The 14120-nt window shown below is 40.0% G+C and overlaps 1 protein-coding gene across 1 annotated transcript in view; it reads right to left on the reverse strand.

The window, feature by feature from the left end:
* Window positions 1-14120, reverse strand: part of DDAH1 (dimethylarginine dimethylaminohydrolase 1) — a 128722-nt gene that overhangs the window by 10989 nt on the left and 103613 nt on the right. The window lies entirely within an intron of this gene.

Consider the following 14120-nt stretch of genomic DNA (forward strand, 5'->3'; position numbering starts at 1 on the left):
CATGCTGGGTCCTGCGCTTCCAGAGTCCCAGACAGCTGCAGAGAACATCATCTTGAGAGGGGTCCTGCCCTGGGGTCCAGAAGCACTTATGTTCCCTTTGTATTCTCGGAGCCCTCTGACAGACCCAGAGGGCTGCAGGGGCATGGCACAGGTAGGACCCAGCAGAGTGTCAGGGTCCAAAACACAGTGTCCTGCACATCACTGGGGAGGGTACCTGAGGACAGGCCTGGACTGTAGTCACCCCCACTAGCACCTGAGTATATCACCCAAGGGCTGGGAGATTGCCCTGTCCTGTTGGTTGTCTCAGGCATGCATGCACACCACTAGGGGCCTAACAGCAACCCCGAAATGCCAGCCACCACCAATGCCCAGCATGCTGTCCATGGGCCCCGGGCTTATGCCACCCTGCCCACTACAGCCTGTCTGTGCACATCAATGGGGCGATCTTAGAACAAGCCTGACACTGTCCCACCTCCCCCAGTATCTGAGCATGCCACCTAGGGGTCTAAGGTGTTGTTCTGCCTCATTCACCCCGGGTGCATGTGTGCACCAACAGGGAACCTAAAAATAGGCCCAGAAAACCTGCCACTGGTGCCCAAGCCCACTATCTGGAGGTGGGGGGGTTATGCCTGTCCTGTCTACCACTGCTGGCATCTAGGTACTTGTCCTGGGATCCAGAGGATGGGTCTGCACAGCCTATTGCCACTATCACCGTTGCATCCACCTAAATGTCCTACCTGGGGCATGAGAACTGGCCTACCCAGCTCATCATAGCCACTGTTAATTAACACCAGTGAGTGCCATTTGGGAGTCTGAGGGTTGTTTTTCCACTGGTGTTACTACTGCCTACACCACACACACTGCTTAGGGGCCCAAGAACTCACCCACTTGCTTGGCCCACCACAACCATTATCAGCACCTGAGCAAGCTACCTGGATGCCCAAGAATGGGCCCACCTGGACCTTCTAATGTTAGTGCACATGTATGCCACCCAGGGGCTCAGAGACAGCATGTTTGGCCCACTGCTTTCACCAGTGGGGCCTGAGGATTGGCCCGTCTACTATCTCATGCCTAGCAAAACCTCATCTAACAACCACAGTCTCCAGGGGTCCTCAAATTTTTTAAACAGGGGGCCAGTTCACTGTCCCTCAGACTGTTGGAGGGCCAGACTATAGTTAAAAAAAAAAAATCTATAAACAAATTCCTATGCACACTGCACATATCTTATTTTGAAGTAAAAAAACAAAATGGGAACAAATACAATCACACCACCTCATGTGACTATGAGGCTATGAATAGGCTAAGATGAGGTCCGTAGTTTGAGCACCCCTGGCTAAGCCACTGAAGAAATCATGGACAACAGTGATCATATTTCCAACAGAAGAAATCATATGGAGACTACACACTCATAATCAAAGCTAGAATACCTGACCAAATCAATACCATACATACATCTACAAGAAAAATTCTTCCCTAAGAAAGCCAATCCAAATAATCGATATCAATGAGAGGACAAAAGAAATGTGAAAAAGCAAGGAAATAGGACACTTCCAAAAGAACACAATGATTCTCCCCCAATAGACTCCAAAGGAAAAAAAAAACTTTTACTTTTATTTGACAATGTGATTGTTACTTTTTTTGTATTATTATTATTAGTGCTTAATAAAAAAGAAAAAAATTATAAAATGTGTGAAAATGAATTCAAATAATATTAAATAAGCTCAGTTAGATAAAAGAGAACATAGATAAATAATACAAATAAGTCAGAAAAATAATTCAAGATATGAATAAGAAATTCACCAAAGAGATAGATATCATAAAAGAAGAACCAGACAGAAATCCTGAAACTGAAGAATTCAATGAATGAAATTAAAAAAAATTAAGAGCTTCAATAATAGACAAGCTCAGGCAGAAGAAAGAATTTCTGTCTTGAAGGTAGGTCTTTTGATATAACTCAGCCAGATACGATAAAAAGATTAAAGAATAAAAAAGAGTGAAGAAAGCCTATGTAACACATGGGGCACCATAAAGTGACCAAATATTCAAATTTTAGGTATTCCAAAAGATGAAAAGGAGTTCAATGGCAGAGAAAACTTACTTAATAAAATAATAACTAAAAACTTCTCCAATCTAGCAAGAGATTTAGACATCCAGATAGAGAAAGGTGAGATTCCCCAAGTAAGTACCAAAAAGTATTCTCCCTAGAACATTATAGTCAAATTGTCAAAAGTTGAGGACACAAAAAGAATTATAAAAACAGTAAGAGAAAAGCATCTAACACATATAAAGGAAACTTCATCAGACTAACAGTATATTTCTTCTCAGAAATTTTACAGACCAGGAGAGAATGGAATATATTCAAAATGCTACAAGGAAAACAAACAAACAAACAAAAAAAAAAACCCTGACAGCCAAAGACAACTATATTCAGCAAAATTATCCTTCAAATAAAGATGAAATTAAGACTTTCCCAAATAAGCAAAAACTGAGGGAATTCATCACTACTAAACCAGCCCTCTAAGAAATGCTTAAGGGATTTCTATACCTGGAAGGAAAAAAGGATGATCTCTATTACCATGAAAACACACAGATGGATACTACTTACTGGTAGAGCAAACACAAAAGAGGAAGAGAAAGGAATGAAATGTTACCGCCACAAAAAACCACCAAACTACAATGGTAAACAATAAAAGAGACAATGGATATAGAAAACAACTAAAAAACAATTAACAAAATGACAGGACTAAATCCTCACACATCAATAATAAACTCTAATTTAAACAGATTAAATTTTCCACTTAAAAGATATAGACTGGATTAATGGATTTAAGAAAATGATCTAATAGATCAGGCCTGGTGGCTCATACCTTTAATCCCAGCAGTCTGGAAGGCCAAGGTGGGCAGATTGCTTGGGGTTCAGGTGTTTAAGATTAGCCTGAGCAAGAGTGAGACTCTGTCTCTACTAAAAAAAAAAAAAATTAGAAAAATTATCCAGGCATTGTGGTGGGTGCCTGTAGTCCCAGCTACTTGAGAGGCTGAGACAAGAGGATCCCTTGATCCCCAGGAGTTTGAGGTTGCTGTGAGCTATGATGCCATAGCACTCTAGCCTAGAGAAACAGAGGTGAGATTCTGTCTCAAAATAAACAAGGAAAAATGATCTAACTATAAGTTGCCTACAGGAAACTCACTTCTATAAGCACAAATATAGACTGAAAGTAAAGGAATGGAAAACATATTCCACACAAATGGGAACCAGGGCAGAAATAGCTATACTTATATCAAATAAAACATACTTTAAGTCAAAAACAGTAAAAAGAGACAAAGAAGGTCATTATATAATGATAAAAAGATCAATTGAACAACAGGACATAACAGTTCTAAGTATGTATGCACCCCACACCAGAGCACCTAGATATATAAAGCAAATATTATTAGATCTAAAGGGAGAGAGAGAGTTCAATACAACAATACCTGGGAACTCCTACCACCCCACTTAAAAAATCAACAAAGAAACTTTGGATTTAAACTGAACTTTAGAACAAATGAACCTAACAGAGATTTATAGAAGTTTCATTCGACAGCTACAGAACACACATTCTTCCCATCAGCACATGGAACATTCTCCTGGATAGAACACAATGGAATAAAAACTAGAAATCAGTAATAAGAGGAACCTTAGGAATTGTACAAATATGTGGAATTTAAACTGCATGCCCCTGAACAATCACAGGGTCAATGAAAAATTGTCTATTTACATTTTTTTAAAGAAACTTCCTTATTTCCTTCTTAAGCCTATGGGAGATAATAAAAGCAGTGCTATACGGAAAGTTTATAGCAATACATTCTTACATCAAAAAAGTAGAAAGTTTTCAAATAACATAAGGACACAACTCAAGGACCAAAAAAGCAAAAACAACCCAAACCCTAAATTAGAGAAGAAAAGAAATAATAAAGATCATAGCAGAAATAAATGAAATAGAGACTAAAAAACAATACAAAGGATATAATAAAAAGTTGGTTTTTTAAAAAGATAAATGAAATTGATAAACCAACAGCTAGACCCACCAAGAAAGAAAGAGAAGGACTCAAACAAAATTAGAAATGAAAAAGACTGATACCAGAGAAATAAAACACCATCAGACACTATTATGGATAATGGATCAGATCAGTAATAAAGTATCTCCCAACAAAGAAAACCCCAGGACTTGAAGCCTGTACTGCCTAATTCTACCAAATTTATAAAGAAGAGCTAATACCAAATTCTTTTCAAACTATTCCAGAAAATAGAATAGGAAAAAATTCTTGTAAGGCCAGAATTACCTTGAAACCCAAACCAGATGAGGAAACAACAACAACAACAACAAAAACGACAGGCTCATAATCCTAATGAACAAAGATGCAAAAATCCTCCATAAAATATCAGCAAACTGAATCCAACAGCACATAAAAAAGTATACCATGATCAAGTGGACTTTCTCCTAGGTATATAAGGATGGCTCAACAGGTGTTAATCAATAAACATAATAAATCAACAGAATGAAAGACAAAAGCATATATTCAACTCAATAGATGGAGAAAAAGCATTTGATAAAGCTCTCAAAAAACGAGGCATAGAAGGAACATATCTCAATCTAATAAAGGCCATATTTGACAAATCCCTTGCTAACATCATATTGGACAGGGATATGCCAGAAGCTTTTCCTTGAAGAACTGGAACTAGGCAAGGATGCCCACTTTTACCAGTCCTATTTGACATAGTTACTGGAAGTCCTGGCAATCAGGCAAGAGAAAGAAAAAAGTAAAGGGGATCCAAATTAGAAAAGACGGAGGTAAATGGTCCCTCTTTGCAGATGACATGGTGTTATATTTAGAAAAACTTGAAGACTCCACCAAAAAATCTCAGGATACAAAATCAACATACAAAGGTCAATAGTACTACTGTACACAATGTAAGGGTATACAGCACACCCCCTGGTTGAAGGGCTCAATTACAACTTGAACTTAACATTAGAATCGCAAACAATTGTAACCTAATCATTTGTACCCTCATATTAATCTGAAATTAAAAAAAAAAGAGTTTTTATATGCCAGTAACAAACTAGTTGAAAAAGAAATCAAGTCATCCCATTTATGATAGCTACAAAAAATAAAATAACTAGGAATAAATTTAACCAAGGAGAGGAAACATCGCTACAAGGAAAACTACAGAACACTGATAAGTGCAACTGAATAGGATACAAACAGAAAGACATCCTATGACTCCAGACTGGAAGAACTAACATTGTCAAAATGACCATCCTACCCAAAGCATGTACACAGTCAACGCAGTCTTTATTAGAATACCACGGACATTTTTTACAGAAATAGAAAAAACAATCCTAAAATTTGCCTGGAACCAAAAGGAACCCGAATAACCAAAGCAACACTGAGCAAAAAAGAGCAAAGCTGGAGGCATCATGCCACCTGACCTCAAAATACATTACAAGAGTGTAGTAACCCAAACAGCATGTGCTGGAACAAAAACAGACACATGGGCCAATGGAAGCCAGAAGTAAACCCATCTTTTCATAGCCAACTGGTTTTCAGTAAAGGCGCCAAGAACATACCATGGGGAAAGGATACCCTGTTCAGTAACTGTATATAGATGCAGAAGAATGCAACTAGACCCATATCTCCCATCATAGACAAAAAGTCACCACAAGGTGTATTAAAGACTTAAATGTAAGACCCGAAACTATGAAACTACTAGAAGAAAACACAGAGGCAACACTCAGGACATTGATCTAGGGGAAGATTTTTATGGCTAAGACCCCAAAAGCATGGGCAACAAAAACAAACAAAAAAAGGCAAACTGATTTTAATTAAACTAAAAAGGTTTTAAACAACAAAGGAAATCAACAAAGTGAGGATACCTACTATCTACGTGCAACCTGGTAAACGTGAGAAAATATTTACAAACTAAATCATCTGATGAGGGACTGATATCCAGAATACACAAGGAACTCAAACAACTCCCCAACAACAGTAACGACAACAAAAAAAATCCCATTAAAAAGTGGGCAAGACAGAGGTGCCTGTAGCTCAGTGGTTACAGTGCCAGCCACGTGCTCTGGGGCTGGTGGGTTCAAACCTGGCTTGGGCCTCCTAAACAAACAAACAAACAAATAGCCAGGTGTTGTGGTGGGCACTTGTACTCCCAGCTACTTGGGAGACGAGGGTGAGAGAATCGCTTGAGCCCAAGAGTTTGAGGTTGCTGTGAGCTATGATGCCATAGCACTCTACTGAAGGTGATAAAATGAGACTCTGTCTCAATTAAAAAAAAAAGTGGGCAAGGGTTCTGAATAGACATTTCTCAAAAGAAGATACACAAACGGCCAGTAAACATAGGAAAAGATGCTCAACACCACTAATTGTTAGGGAAATGCAAATCAAAACTTCAATGAAATGCCATCTTAACCTACTTAGAATGGCTGTGATCGAAAAGACAGAAAATTACAGATGCTGATGAGGATGCAGAGAAAAAGGAAGTCTTAACACACTGTCAGTGGAAACGTCAATTAGTATAGCCATTATGTAAAACTGCATGGAGAGTTCTCAACAAACAAGAAATAGATCTACCATATATTTCAGCAACCCCCCTGCTGGGTATTTATCCAAAGGAAAGGAATCAGAGTCTCAACAGTATACACACCACCCCATGTAGAATCAACCTAAGTGTCCATACATGGATGAATGGATAAGGAAAATGTGGTTTATTCACACATGAAATAGTATGTGGCCATTAAAAAAAAAAAAAATGAAATCAGCCAGACACAGAAAGCCTAATAGTATATGTATTCACTCTATGTGAGAATGAAAAAAAAGTTGATTTCATGGAGGTAGAGAGTAGAGAGATTGTTAGCCAGAGACTGGGAAGAATGTGGGTGTAAGATATTGGTTAATGGGCACTAGCACACAGTTAGATTAAAAGTATAATAAGTTCAATAATAGAGAAGGGTGACAACAATGTCTGATATATTTCAAAATAGCTAGAAGGACTGGAAATGTTCTTAAGACATCAAAAGGATAAATGCTTGAGTTGATGGATAGCCTCAAAACACTGACTTGATCATTACGCATGCTATACGTGAAACAAAATACCACATGCACCCCATAAATATGTGGAATTAATTGAAAAGAACCCAGCCTGAGAAACATTGTCTTTTCAACATTCTCTCTGAATTGACAGGCTGTGCAAATCTTAATTATGAGATGACGTGACCATTTTTAGTTAAGTCAGGGAAAATTTTCAGTGCTATATATTCTACTTAAAGCCGGCTGCCCTTTCTCCACAAATTATCTCTTGTATTTGGAGCTGCCGCCTTTGATCATATGACTATCATGAATGTGTGGGAGAAAGACTTCTTCAGGCATTCAAACTATAACCATAAGTCATATCGAACCATTTCTGGGAAGGACCCTCAAAAACAGTGGCGTCTGTCGAAGGCTTGGAAACCCTGTGCTCCAAGGCCTCCACTCTGAATCTGGTGGGGGGCTACAGAGGCGTGCATGGCCAGAAGGAACAAGGGGAGGTGTCTCTGGGAAAGTAACAGCCCTGACTAGTTTTTAATTTCAGGGGTGGTGGTGGGGGTAAGAAATTCGACCATAGCACCCCTTCTAAAATGCAAAATCTAGGCTCGGTGCCTGTAGCTCAGCAGCTAGGGCACCAGACACCTACACAGGAGCTGGCGGGTTCAAATCCAGCCTGGGCCTGCCAAACAACAATGACAAGTGCAACCCAAAATGGTCAGATGTTGTGGCGGGCCCCGGTAGTCCCAGCTCCTTAGGAGGCTGAGGCAAGAGAATCGCTTAAGCCCAGGAGTTTGAGGTTGCTGTGAGCTGTGATGCTAATTGCGCTCTACCCAGGGCGACAGCTTGAGACTGTCTGCAAAAAAAAAGAAAAAAAAAAAGAAAAATCTAGCTCCTACCTTCTTCTGACCCCTGCCTATGCAAACTTTAAGACCAGTTCTGCAGCAGAAGCAAATCTCCCATGAACACATTCTTACGTCTTATATGTAAATACAGCAGACAGCTGCCTACTTGGCTACTGAGGCCACACACAGGCTGTGTGTCCCCAGACACCTGCACCACCATACCCTTTAGCTCACCAAATCCCACCACCAACGATTAATTCCCTTGAATTTTGGGATCCTTAAGGTTCACTCGGGACGTTTAGGGGCAAGAAGCAGACAGAGCACACACTGAGTCATCTCCCCCTTACTCTTACAGTCATCTCGTCTTTATTCATTGATCACAGCAATCCCATCTATTGGGTGGTGTACTTGCCATTTTTGCAGATGAGAAAAACATGATTCAGAGAGATTCAGTCATCTGTCTGAGCTCACATGTTAAGACAGCAAATTCAAGATTCACCCCCGGTGTGTCAGCTTCCAAATGCCCACGGTTTTCCTGTCACACCAAACTGCTACTCTGACTCCAGAGTTCACCTGCTGGGAGCTTGTGGACTAATTTTTCCTGTAGATAGAATCTGTATGATGTGCATATATTTTAAGAAGTTTGCATTCGAATCTATTTTGGAGAGAGAATTTCGGGCCCCTGAAGCCGTCTGAGTTTGCTACTGGACTACACAGTTTGGCTTTCTCGGAGCTAGCTCTTCTGTTCTTTAAGTAAGTGGCAGAAAAGCCAAGGCTTTGGGATGTTAAGAGACAGGGCCTGAAGAGGCAGTGTGGGCTCTGGGGCAGCAGAGGGGCAGGCTCCACGGTGAGGGACAGGAACGGCCAAACACGCACACATGCAATGTGCCCATGATCACACCACTGGAGAGTTCATGCTTATTCTTTGGGTGAGCAAATGATTCCTTGGTTATCTCATCAGCACGTCATGAATTAAAAAACATTTTTTTGCAATGATTGTTACTGCGTGGCTCTTAGTCTTTCTAAGTCCTCTTCCCAATTTGCTTGGCCATTTGTGAAAGGGTTGTCTGGGGCTTTGGGAAGAGTCTGTGCCCACACAGCAGTATTCTTCCCCCCCCCCCCCCGGAACAAGTGAATAAAGTCACCATTGGGACCTCCAATTATATCACTTTACTCTTAGCCTTGGTGACTAGGAAGAAGGTCTTTAGTATTGATTCAATGTGCTGAAATTTTCAGCTCTACACAGTAGTAAACATGGGGGGGATTAATGCATAATATACATTGATTCTCATAGAACGATTTGTTGATTTTTACAGAGCTCATGTATCTGAAAACAAACTAGAGTTGCAATCGACAAATCAGTGTACTTCCAACACTGCTGATGTTGATATTTTTGTTTATACTGATGAGTAAAACAAGTGAAAACAAGGAAGACATATATTGTAACCTTTTTTGTCTGACAATGATTTGAGTGTCTTTGCTGAACTGCATAATAGTTTTGTTGCTGTCACTGTTTTCTTGTTCTTCCGCCCATGGTTAGAGTGTAGTGGTGTCAGCTCCCTGCAACCTCAAACTCCTGGGCTCAAATGATCCTCCTGCCTCAGTCTCCAGACTAGCTGAAACTACAGGTATAAGCCACCATGCCCAGCCAATTTTTCTACTTTTCTGTAGAGATGGAGGTCTCACTCATGTTTAGGGTGGTTTTGAACTCCTGGTCCGATGGGATCCTCCTGCCTTGGCCTCCTAACGTGCTAGAATTACAGGTGTGAGCCATTGTGCCTGGCCTGAACTGCATAATGGTTTTTCAATACTGGAAAAATATTTCCTTACTTTTCCCTTATTGTGATGGCAACACATGACACCCTGTTTTTATTATGAAAAAGGATTCAGTTTTATTAACTAAAACATGATATCTATGATACATTCTGAATAAAATAGAAGCAAAATGTAATGCCGGCTGTCAAATGTGACTCCTATTCAAGACATGCTATTTCTGGTTCTTTTGACTAAAACCTCCTTTCTGATAACTGTTCTGTCTTCAATTTCAAGAATTTTTTTTGGAGGGGAGAGGTCAATCTTTGATGTACAAAAGCTCTCACCATTCAAATGGAAACAGTGATCACCATTTCTTTTCTTTTTTCTTTCTTTCTTTTTTTTTTTTTGAGGCAGAGTCTCACTATGTTGCTCTTGGTAGAGTGCTGTAGTGTCATAGCTCACAGCAACCTCAAACTCTTGGGCTTAAGCGATTCTCTTACCTCAGCCTTCCAGGTAGCTGGGACCACAGGTGCCCAGCCATTTTTGGTTGCAGCTGTCATTGTTGTCCAGCTGGCCCGGGTTGGGTTTAAACCTGGCTCCCTCGGTGCATGTGGCTGGCTCCTCAATCACTGTGCTACGGGCACAGAGCCTGGTGATCACTATTTCACCTGCGTTATTTCCATCAGATAATTAGTCCATAGTAACTAATATATTACTTTCTTTCTATGAAATTCTCAGTCTCCTAAGAATATACACTTGTAAGTTTAGCTTGCACTATTAAAATTTTCTTCATAACTTATGTCTAGAAAACCAATAAAATAAGTCAAGTTTTTATTTGTAGTATTTGTCAATTCTAGTAGTATAAATGCTCCCATTATGGCCAATTTGGAACTACCAACATGACATCACTGAATGTGGAATTGGGAAGAGGTGTGCAGTGGCACTAAAATATTACCACCGTGCAGACACAGCAGATGTAAATTACCTCAAGCGCACAGCTAATGGTAAAACAAAGTAATGTGATTAAAAGTGATAAGTTTTAAACATTTATTACCTATTTTTTTTTTTGTTGTTGTTGTTTTCTGAGACAGAGTCTCAAGCTGTTGCCCTGGGTTGAGTGCTATGGCATCATAGCTCACAGCAACCTCAAACTCTTGGGCACAAGTGATCCATTTGCCTCAGATTTTCTATTTTTAGTAGAGATGAGATCCCGTTTTTGCTTAGGCTGGTCTCGAACTTGTGAGCTCAAGCAATCCACCTGCCTCAGCTTCCCAGAGTGCTAGGATTATAGGTGCGAGCCACCTCACCCAGCCTATTACCTTGTTTTTAAATACATTTTATTTAATTGTAAATGTACATAATTTTGATTTTTAATAATTTTTAACAACTATCTTGCAAAGTTCCTGAAAATTTAACTGTTAGCTCTTGTAAGCTGGTAGGAGCTGGCTCCAGCAGAGTCGCCCTATTCATGAGACTTCGTAGTTTTATGAGACTTGGTTCCTGGACTTCCGTGTAAGTTGGCCTGTCAGAGAAAGTTACTCTAAATTGCTTTCCACCCTCTTTGTCAATACCATGATTTTGCTTTTTTTATTTTTGATTTTGCTTTAAAATTTGGCTCATGCAACTTTTACTTCCTCATGGGCAGTCTTTGGATTAACTTTCAAAGAGCTTTCAAAAATGCCCGGATGGTATAAGGTATCATAAATACTTGGAAGGCAGAGGACAAATTGGATTTGCTAAATAGGAGCCAAAATTTACTGAAGTTCTCTACTGTACAAGAAAAGATGACTGGGTTCCCTTTTCACACTGGCTGATTGGAAGCTGAGAGTCTGCTGTTCTGTGAGTAAAGAATGAAACAGGAATTCATGGTGTGCATTTCCTCAGCTCCAATGTAAACACTTATTCTTATTTCTCTTTTTACTTCATCTTTCCCTTCTACTTCTAGTTATGTTATTTTGCTACACTTTATGTATCTTTGTAAGCTGCTTTTAAAAAGGAGGTGAAATTTCAAGCTTTCTTCAACAGATGTGCTTTTTTAATTATCAAACTATTACAAAACAAAAGCTCCTTATAAAAGATTCGTATGTGAAAAGTTCAAATTCAGTTAGACTTAACTGGATACAACTTGTCAAAACTACTTGAATTATACGTTTTAAAATTGTGAATTTTATTGTATGAAAATTATATCTCAATAGAGTTCATTAAAAAAAGTTGAAGCCCTTTTGCCTCCCTACTCAACTCATTTTTCAGCTTTTCAACAACTCTTACAACCCTCCTAAAGTCTCTCCTGGTGCAATTTCCTTTATAGGACACACTCAGAGTTTAGCCTTCACCAAAGAGCAAAGAATTGCTGCCAAGGGGCCCTTGTGCTGGGTCCTTCCGTGCAATCAACATTGGTCACTGAATCGCCACAAACCCTTCTCAAATTCTCCCTAAGAAGCTTTAGGGATGGGACCAAACTTCTTACCCAGACAGAGATTTGTGTTTCCTTCCTCCTGCTACTATTCCTACTTGTAGAATTTAGTATCATGTTTGTTGCTAAATTCAGAGCTGGCGGAAGGAAGGCAGACTTTTCAAGCCTGAGAGAGACTAGGTGCCAGGTGAGAATTAGAGTAAAAAGAACTACAGACATATTGTACTTTCATACATTGTTATATGTTAGCAACACAGAGAAAGGCACAATATGGAAAACATGATAAACATCTTTCATTCTGTAAGCATTTCTTCTGAAAAAGATAAAACATTTCAGGGAAAAGGTAGCACTTCATAAGCATTCGTATTTCAATATTCCAGGAGAGTTATGCTTAGTTTCCTTTACATGAGAGTTATTTCTTTAAAGTGCCAGATATTTTACTCAACATGATAATATTCTGAATGATTTTAGGTGCCATCTCCTGTTCAAGGACATAGCAATTTGCTTTAGGAATGAATTTTCTCTCCCTGCCCTCAAATGTGTGTAGAAACAGCTCCAGACTGAGCCGGTGTTTCTCCCAGCAGTGGTCTGTGGATTACCTGCTTCCCAATCACGCCTTGGTTCCTGGACTCCATCCCAGCCTTGCTGAATCAGAATTTCTCACTTTGAACCCCATGAGTAGGATGTGCATTTTCAGTGTGGACTCTATGGGAACCCTGGGTACACTAAAGTTTGAGAACTGCTAACTCAGACTATTCAAATTAATATGATCTTCACGCCTAACAATTACTAAGAGCCGATCTGTACTGAACTCTTATCATTTACCAGAGTTGTGGACAAGAAAAAGAAATGAATGATTAGAAAAATATACACCAAGTGAGCATCTTTCACTTAGCTTCTAATTATTTCTGTTTGTTTGTTTTTAACCCAGTAACTATGAGTCACCTCCAGGTATGTGGTCGCAGCTTTGAACTTGGACTTCAGAAAGAGACAAAACACAGATAGTGTTCAGAGTTACGTGAGGAGCCGCAAGTAGCAACAGAACCATCCAGTGACTGTAACTGAAAAATGGGACTTGGAAATCTTCTTAAAGGGCGGCGCCTGTGGCTCAGTGAGTAGGGCGCCGGCCGCATATGCCGAGGGTGGCGGGTTCAAACCCAGCCACGGCCAAACTGCAACAAAAAAATAGCCGGGCGTTGTGGCGGGCGCCTGTAGTCCCAGCTGCTTGGGAGGCTGAGGCAAGAGAATAGCGTAAGCCCAGGAGTTGGAGGTTGCTGTGAGCTGTGTGAGGCCACGGCACTCTACCGAGGGCGGTGCAGTGAGACTCTGTCTCTACAAAAAAAAAAAAAAAAAAAAAAATTATACTGGGTTAATTCAATATTTTGAAAGATAAAAACAAGGAAAAATAACAAGTGATTATTAAAAGCAGGGCAATGGTAGTGGGATGGCTTTGCAGGAAGGTGGTAGCAAATTTACTTTGAATTTTTTTCTCTTCCATGTCATTATTTCTAGGGATGGTCCAAACCCCAGCATTGTGCCCAGTAGTGGAGAACTTGTCCCCAGAGGCTGGGGAATAATTCACGGTCAAAATGTCACTTCTAATTTAGTGTCTATGTTTCACCCTATACTTTATTAACCTTCAGCCAGGCAACAGGATACTCATCAACACCTACAGCATTTAATACATGTGATTTCCACAGAGAAACAGTAACTCAAAACTCAGCCATCTTCCTTCCAGCTCAACTGACACATTTCCTAATCCCATCAACAGCAAAGGTACCGGCGCTGGCACGGCCGAGAGTATTACGGAGGTCATGCTGTGATGTGCAATTTCAGCCCAGGAGACAAAGTCATCCTGGGTTGCTTTTTTTTCCCTCCCAATCTTTTGCCAAAATCAGTTCAGCCAAGAAACAATCTGATGTTACTAGAAATGGAGGTTATGCAAATATTGTTAAAGTGGTTTTTTGGTGGGCCTTGAAAGTGAGCATTGATAAAAATAAGTGGAAAATGATAAAGGACAGAAACTTCAAATTTGAATA

Source organism: Nycticebus coucang, chromosome 5 (assembly GCF_027406575.1).
Source record: "Nycticebus coucang isolate mNycCou1 chromosome 5, mNycCou1.pri, whole genome shotgun sequence".
Classification (NCBI taxonomy): Eukaryota; Metazoa; Chordata; class Mammalia; order Primates; family Lorisidae; genus Nycticebus; species Nycticebus coucang.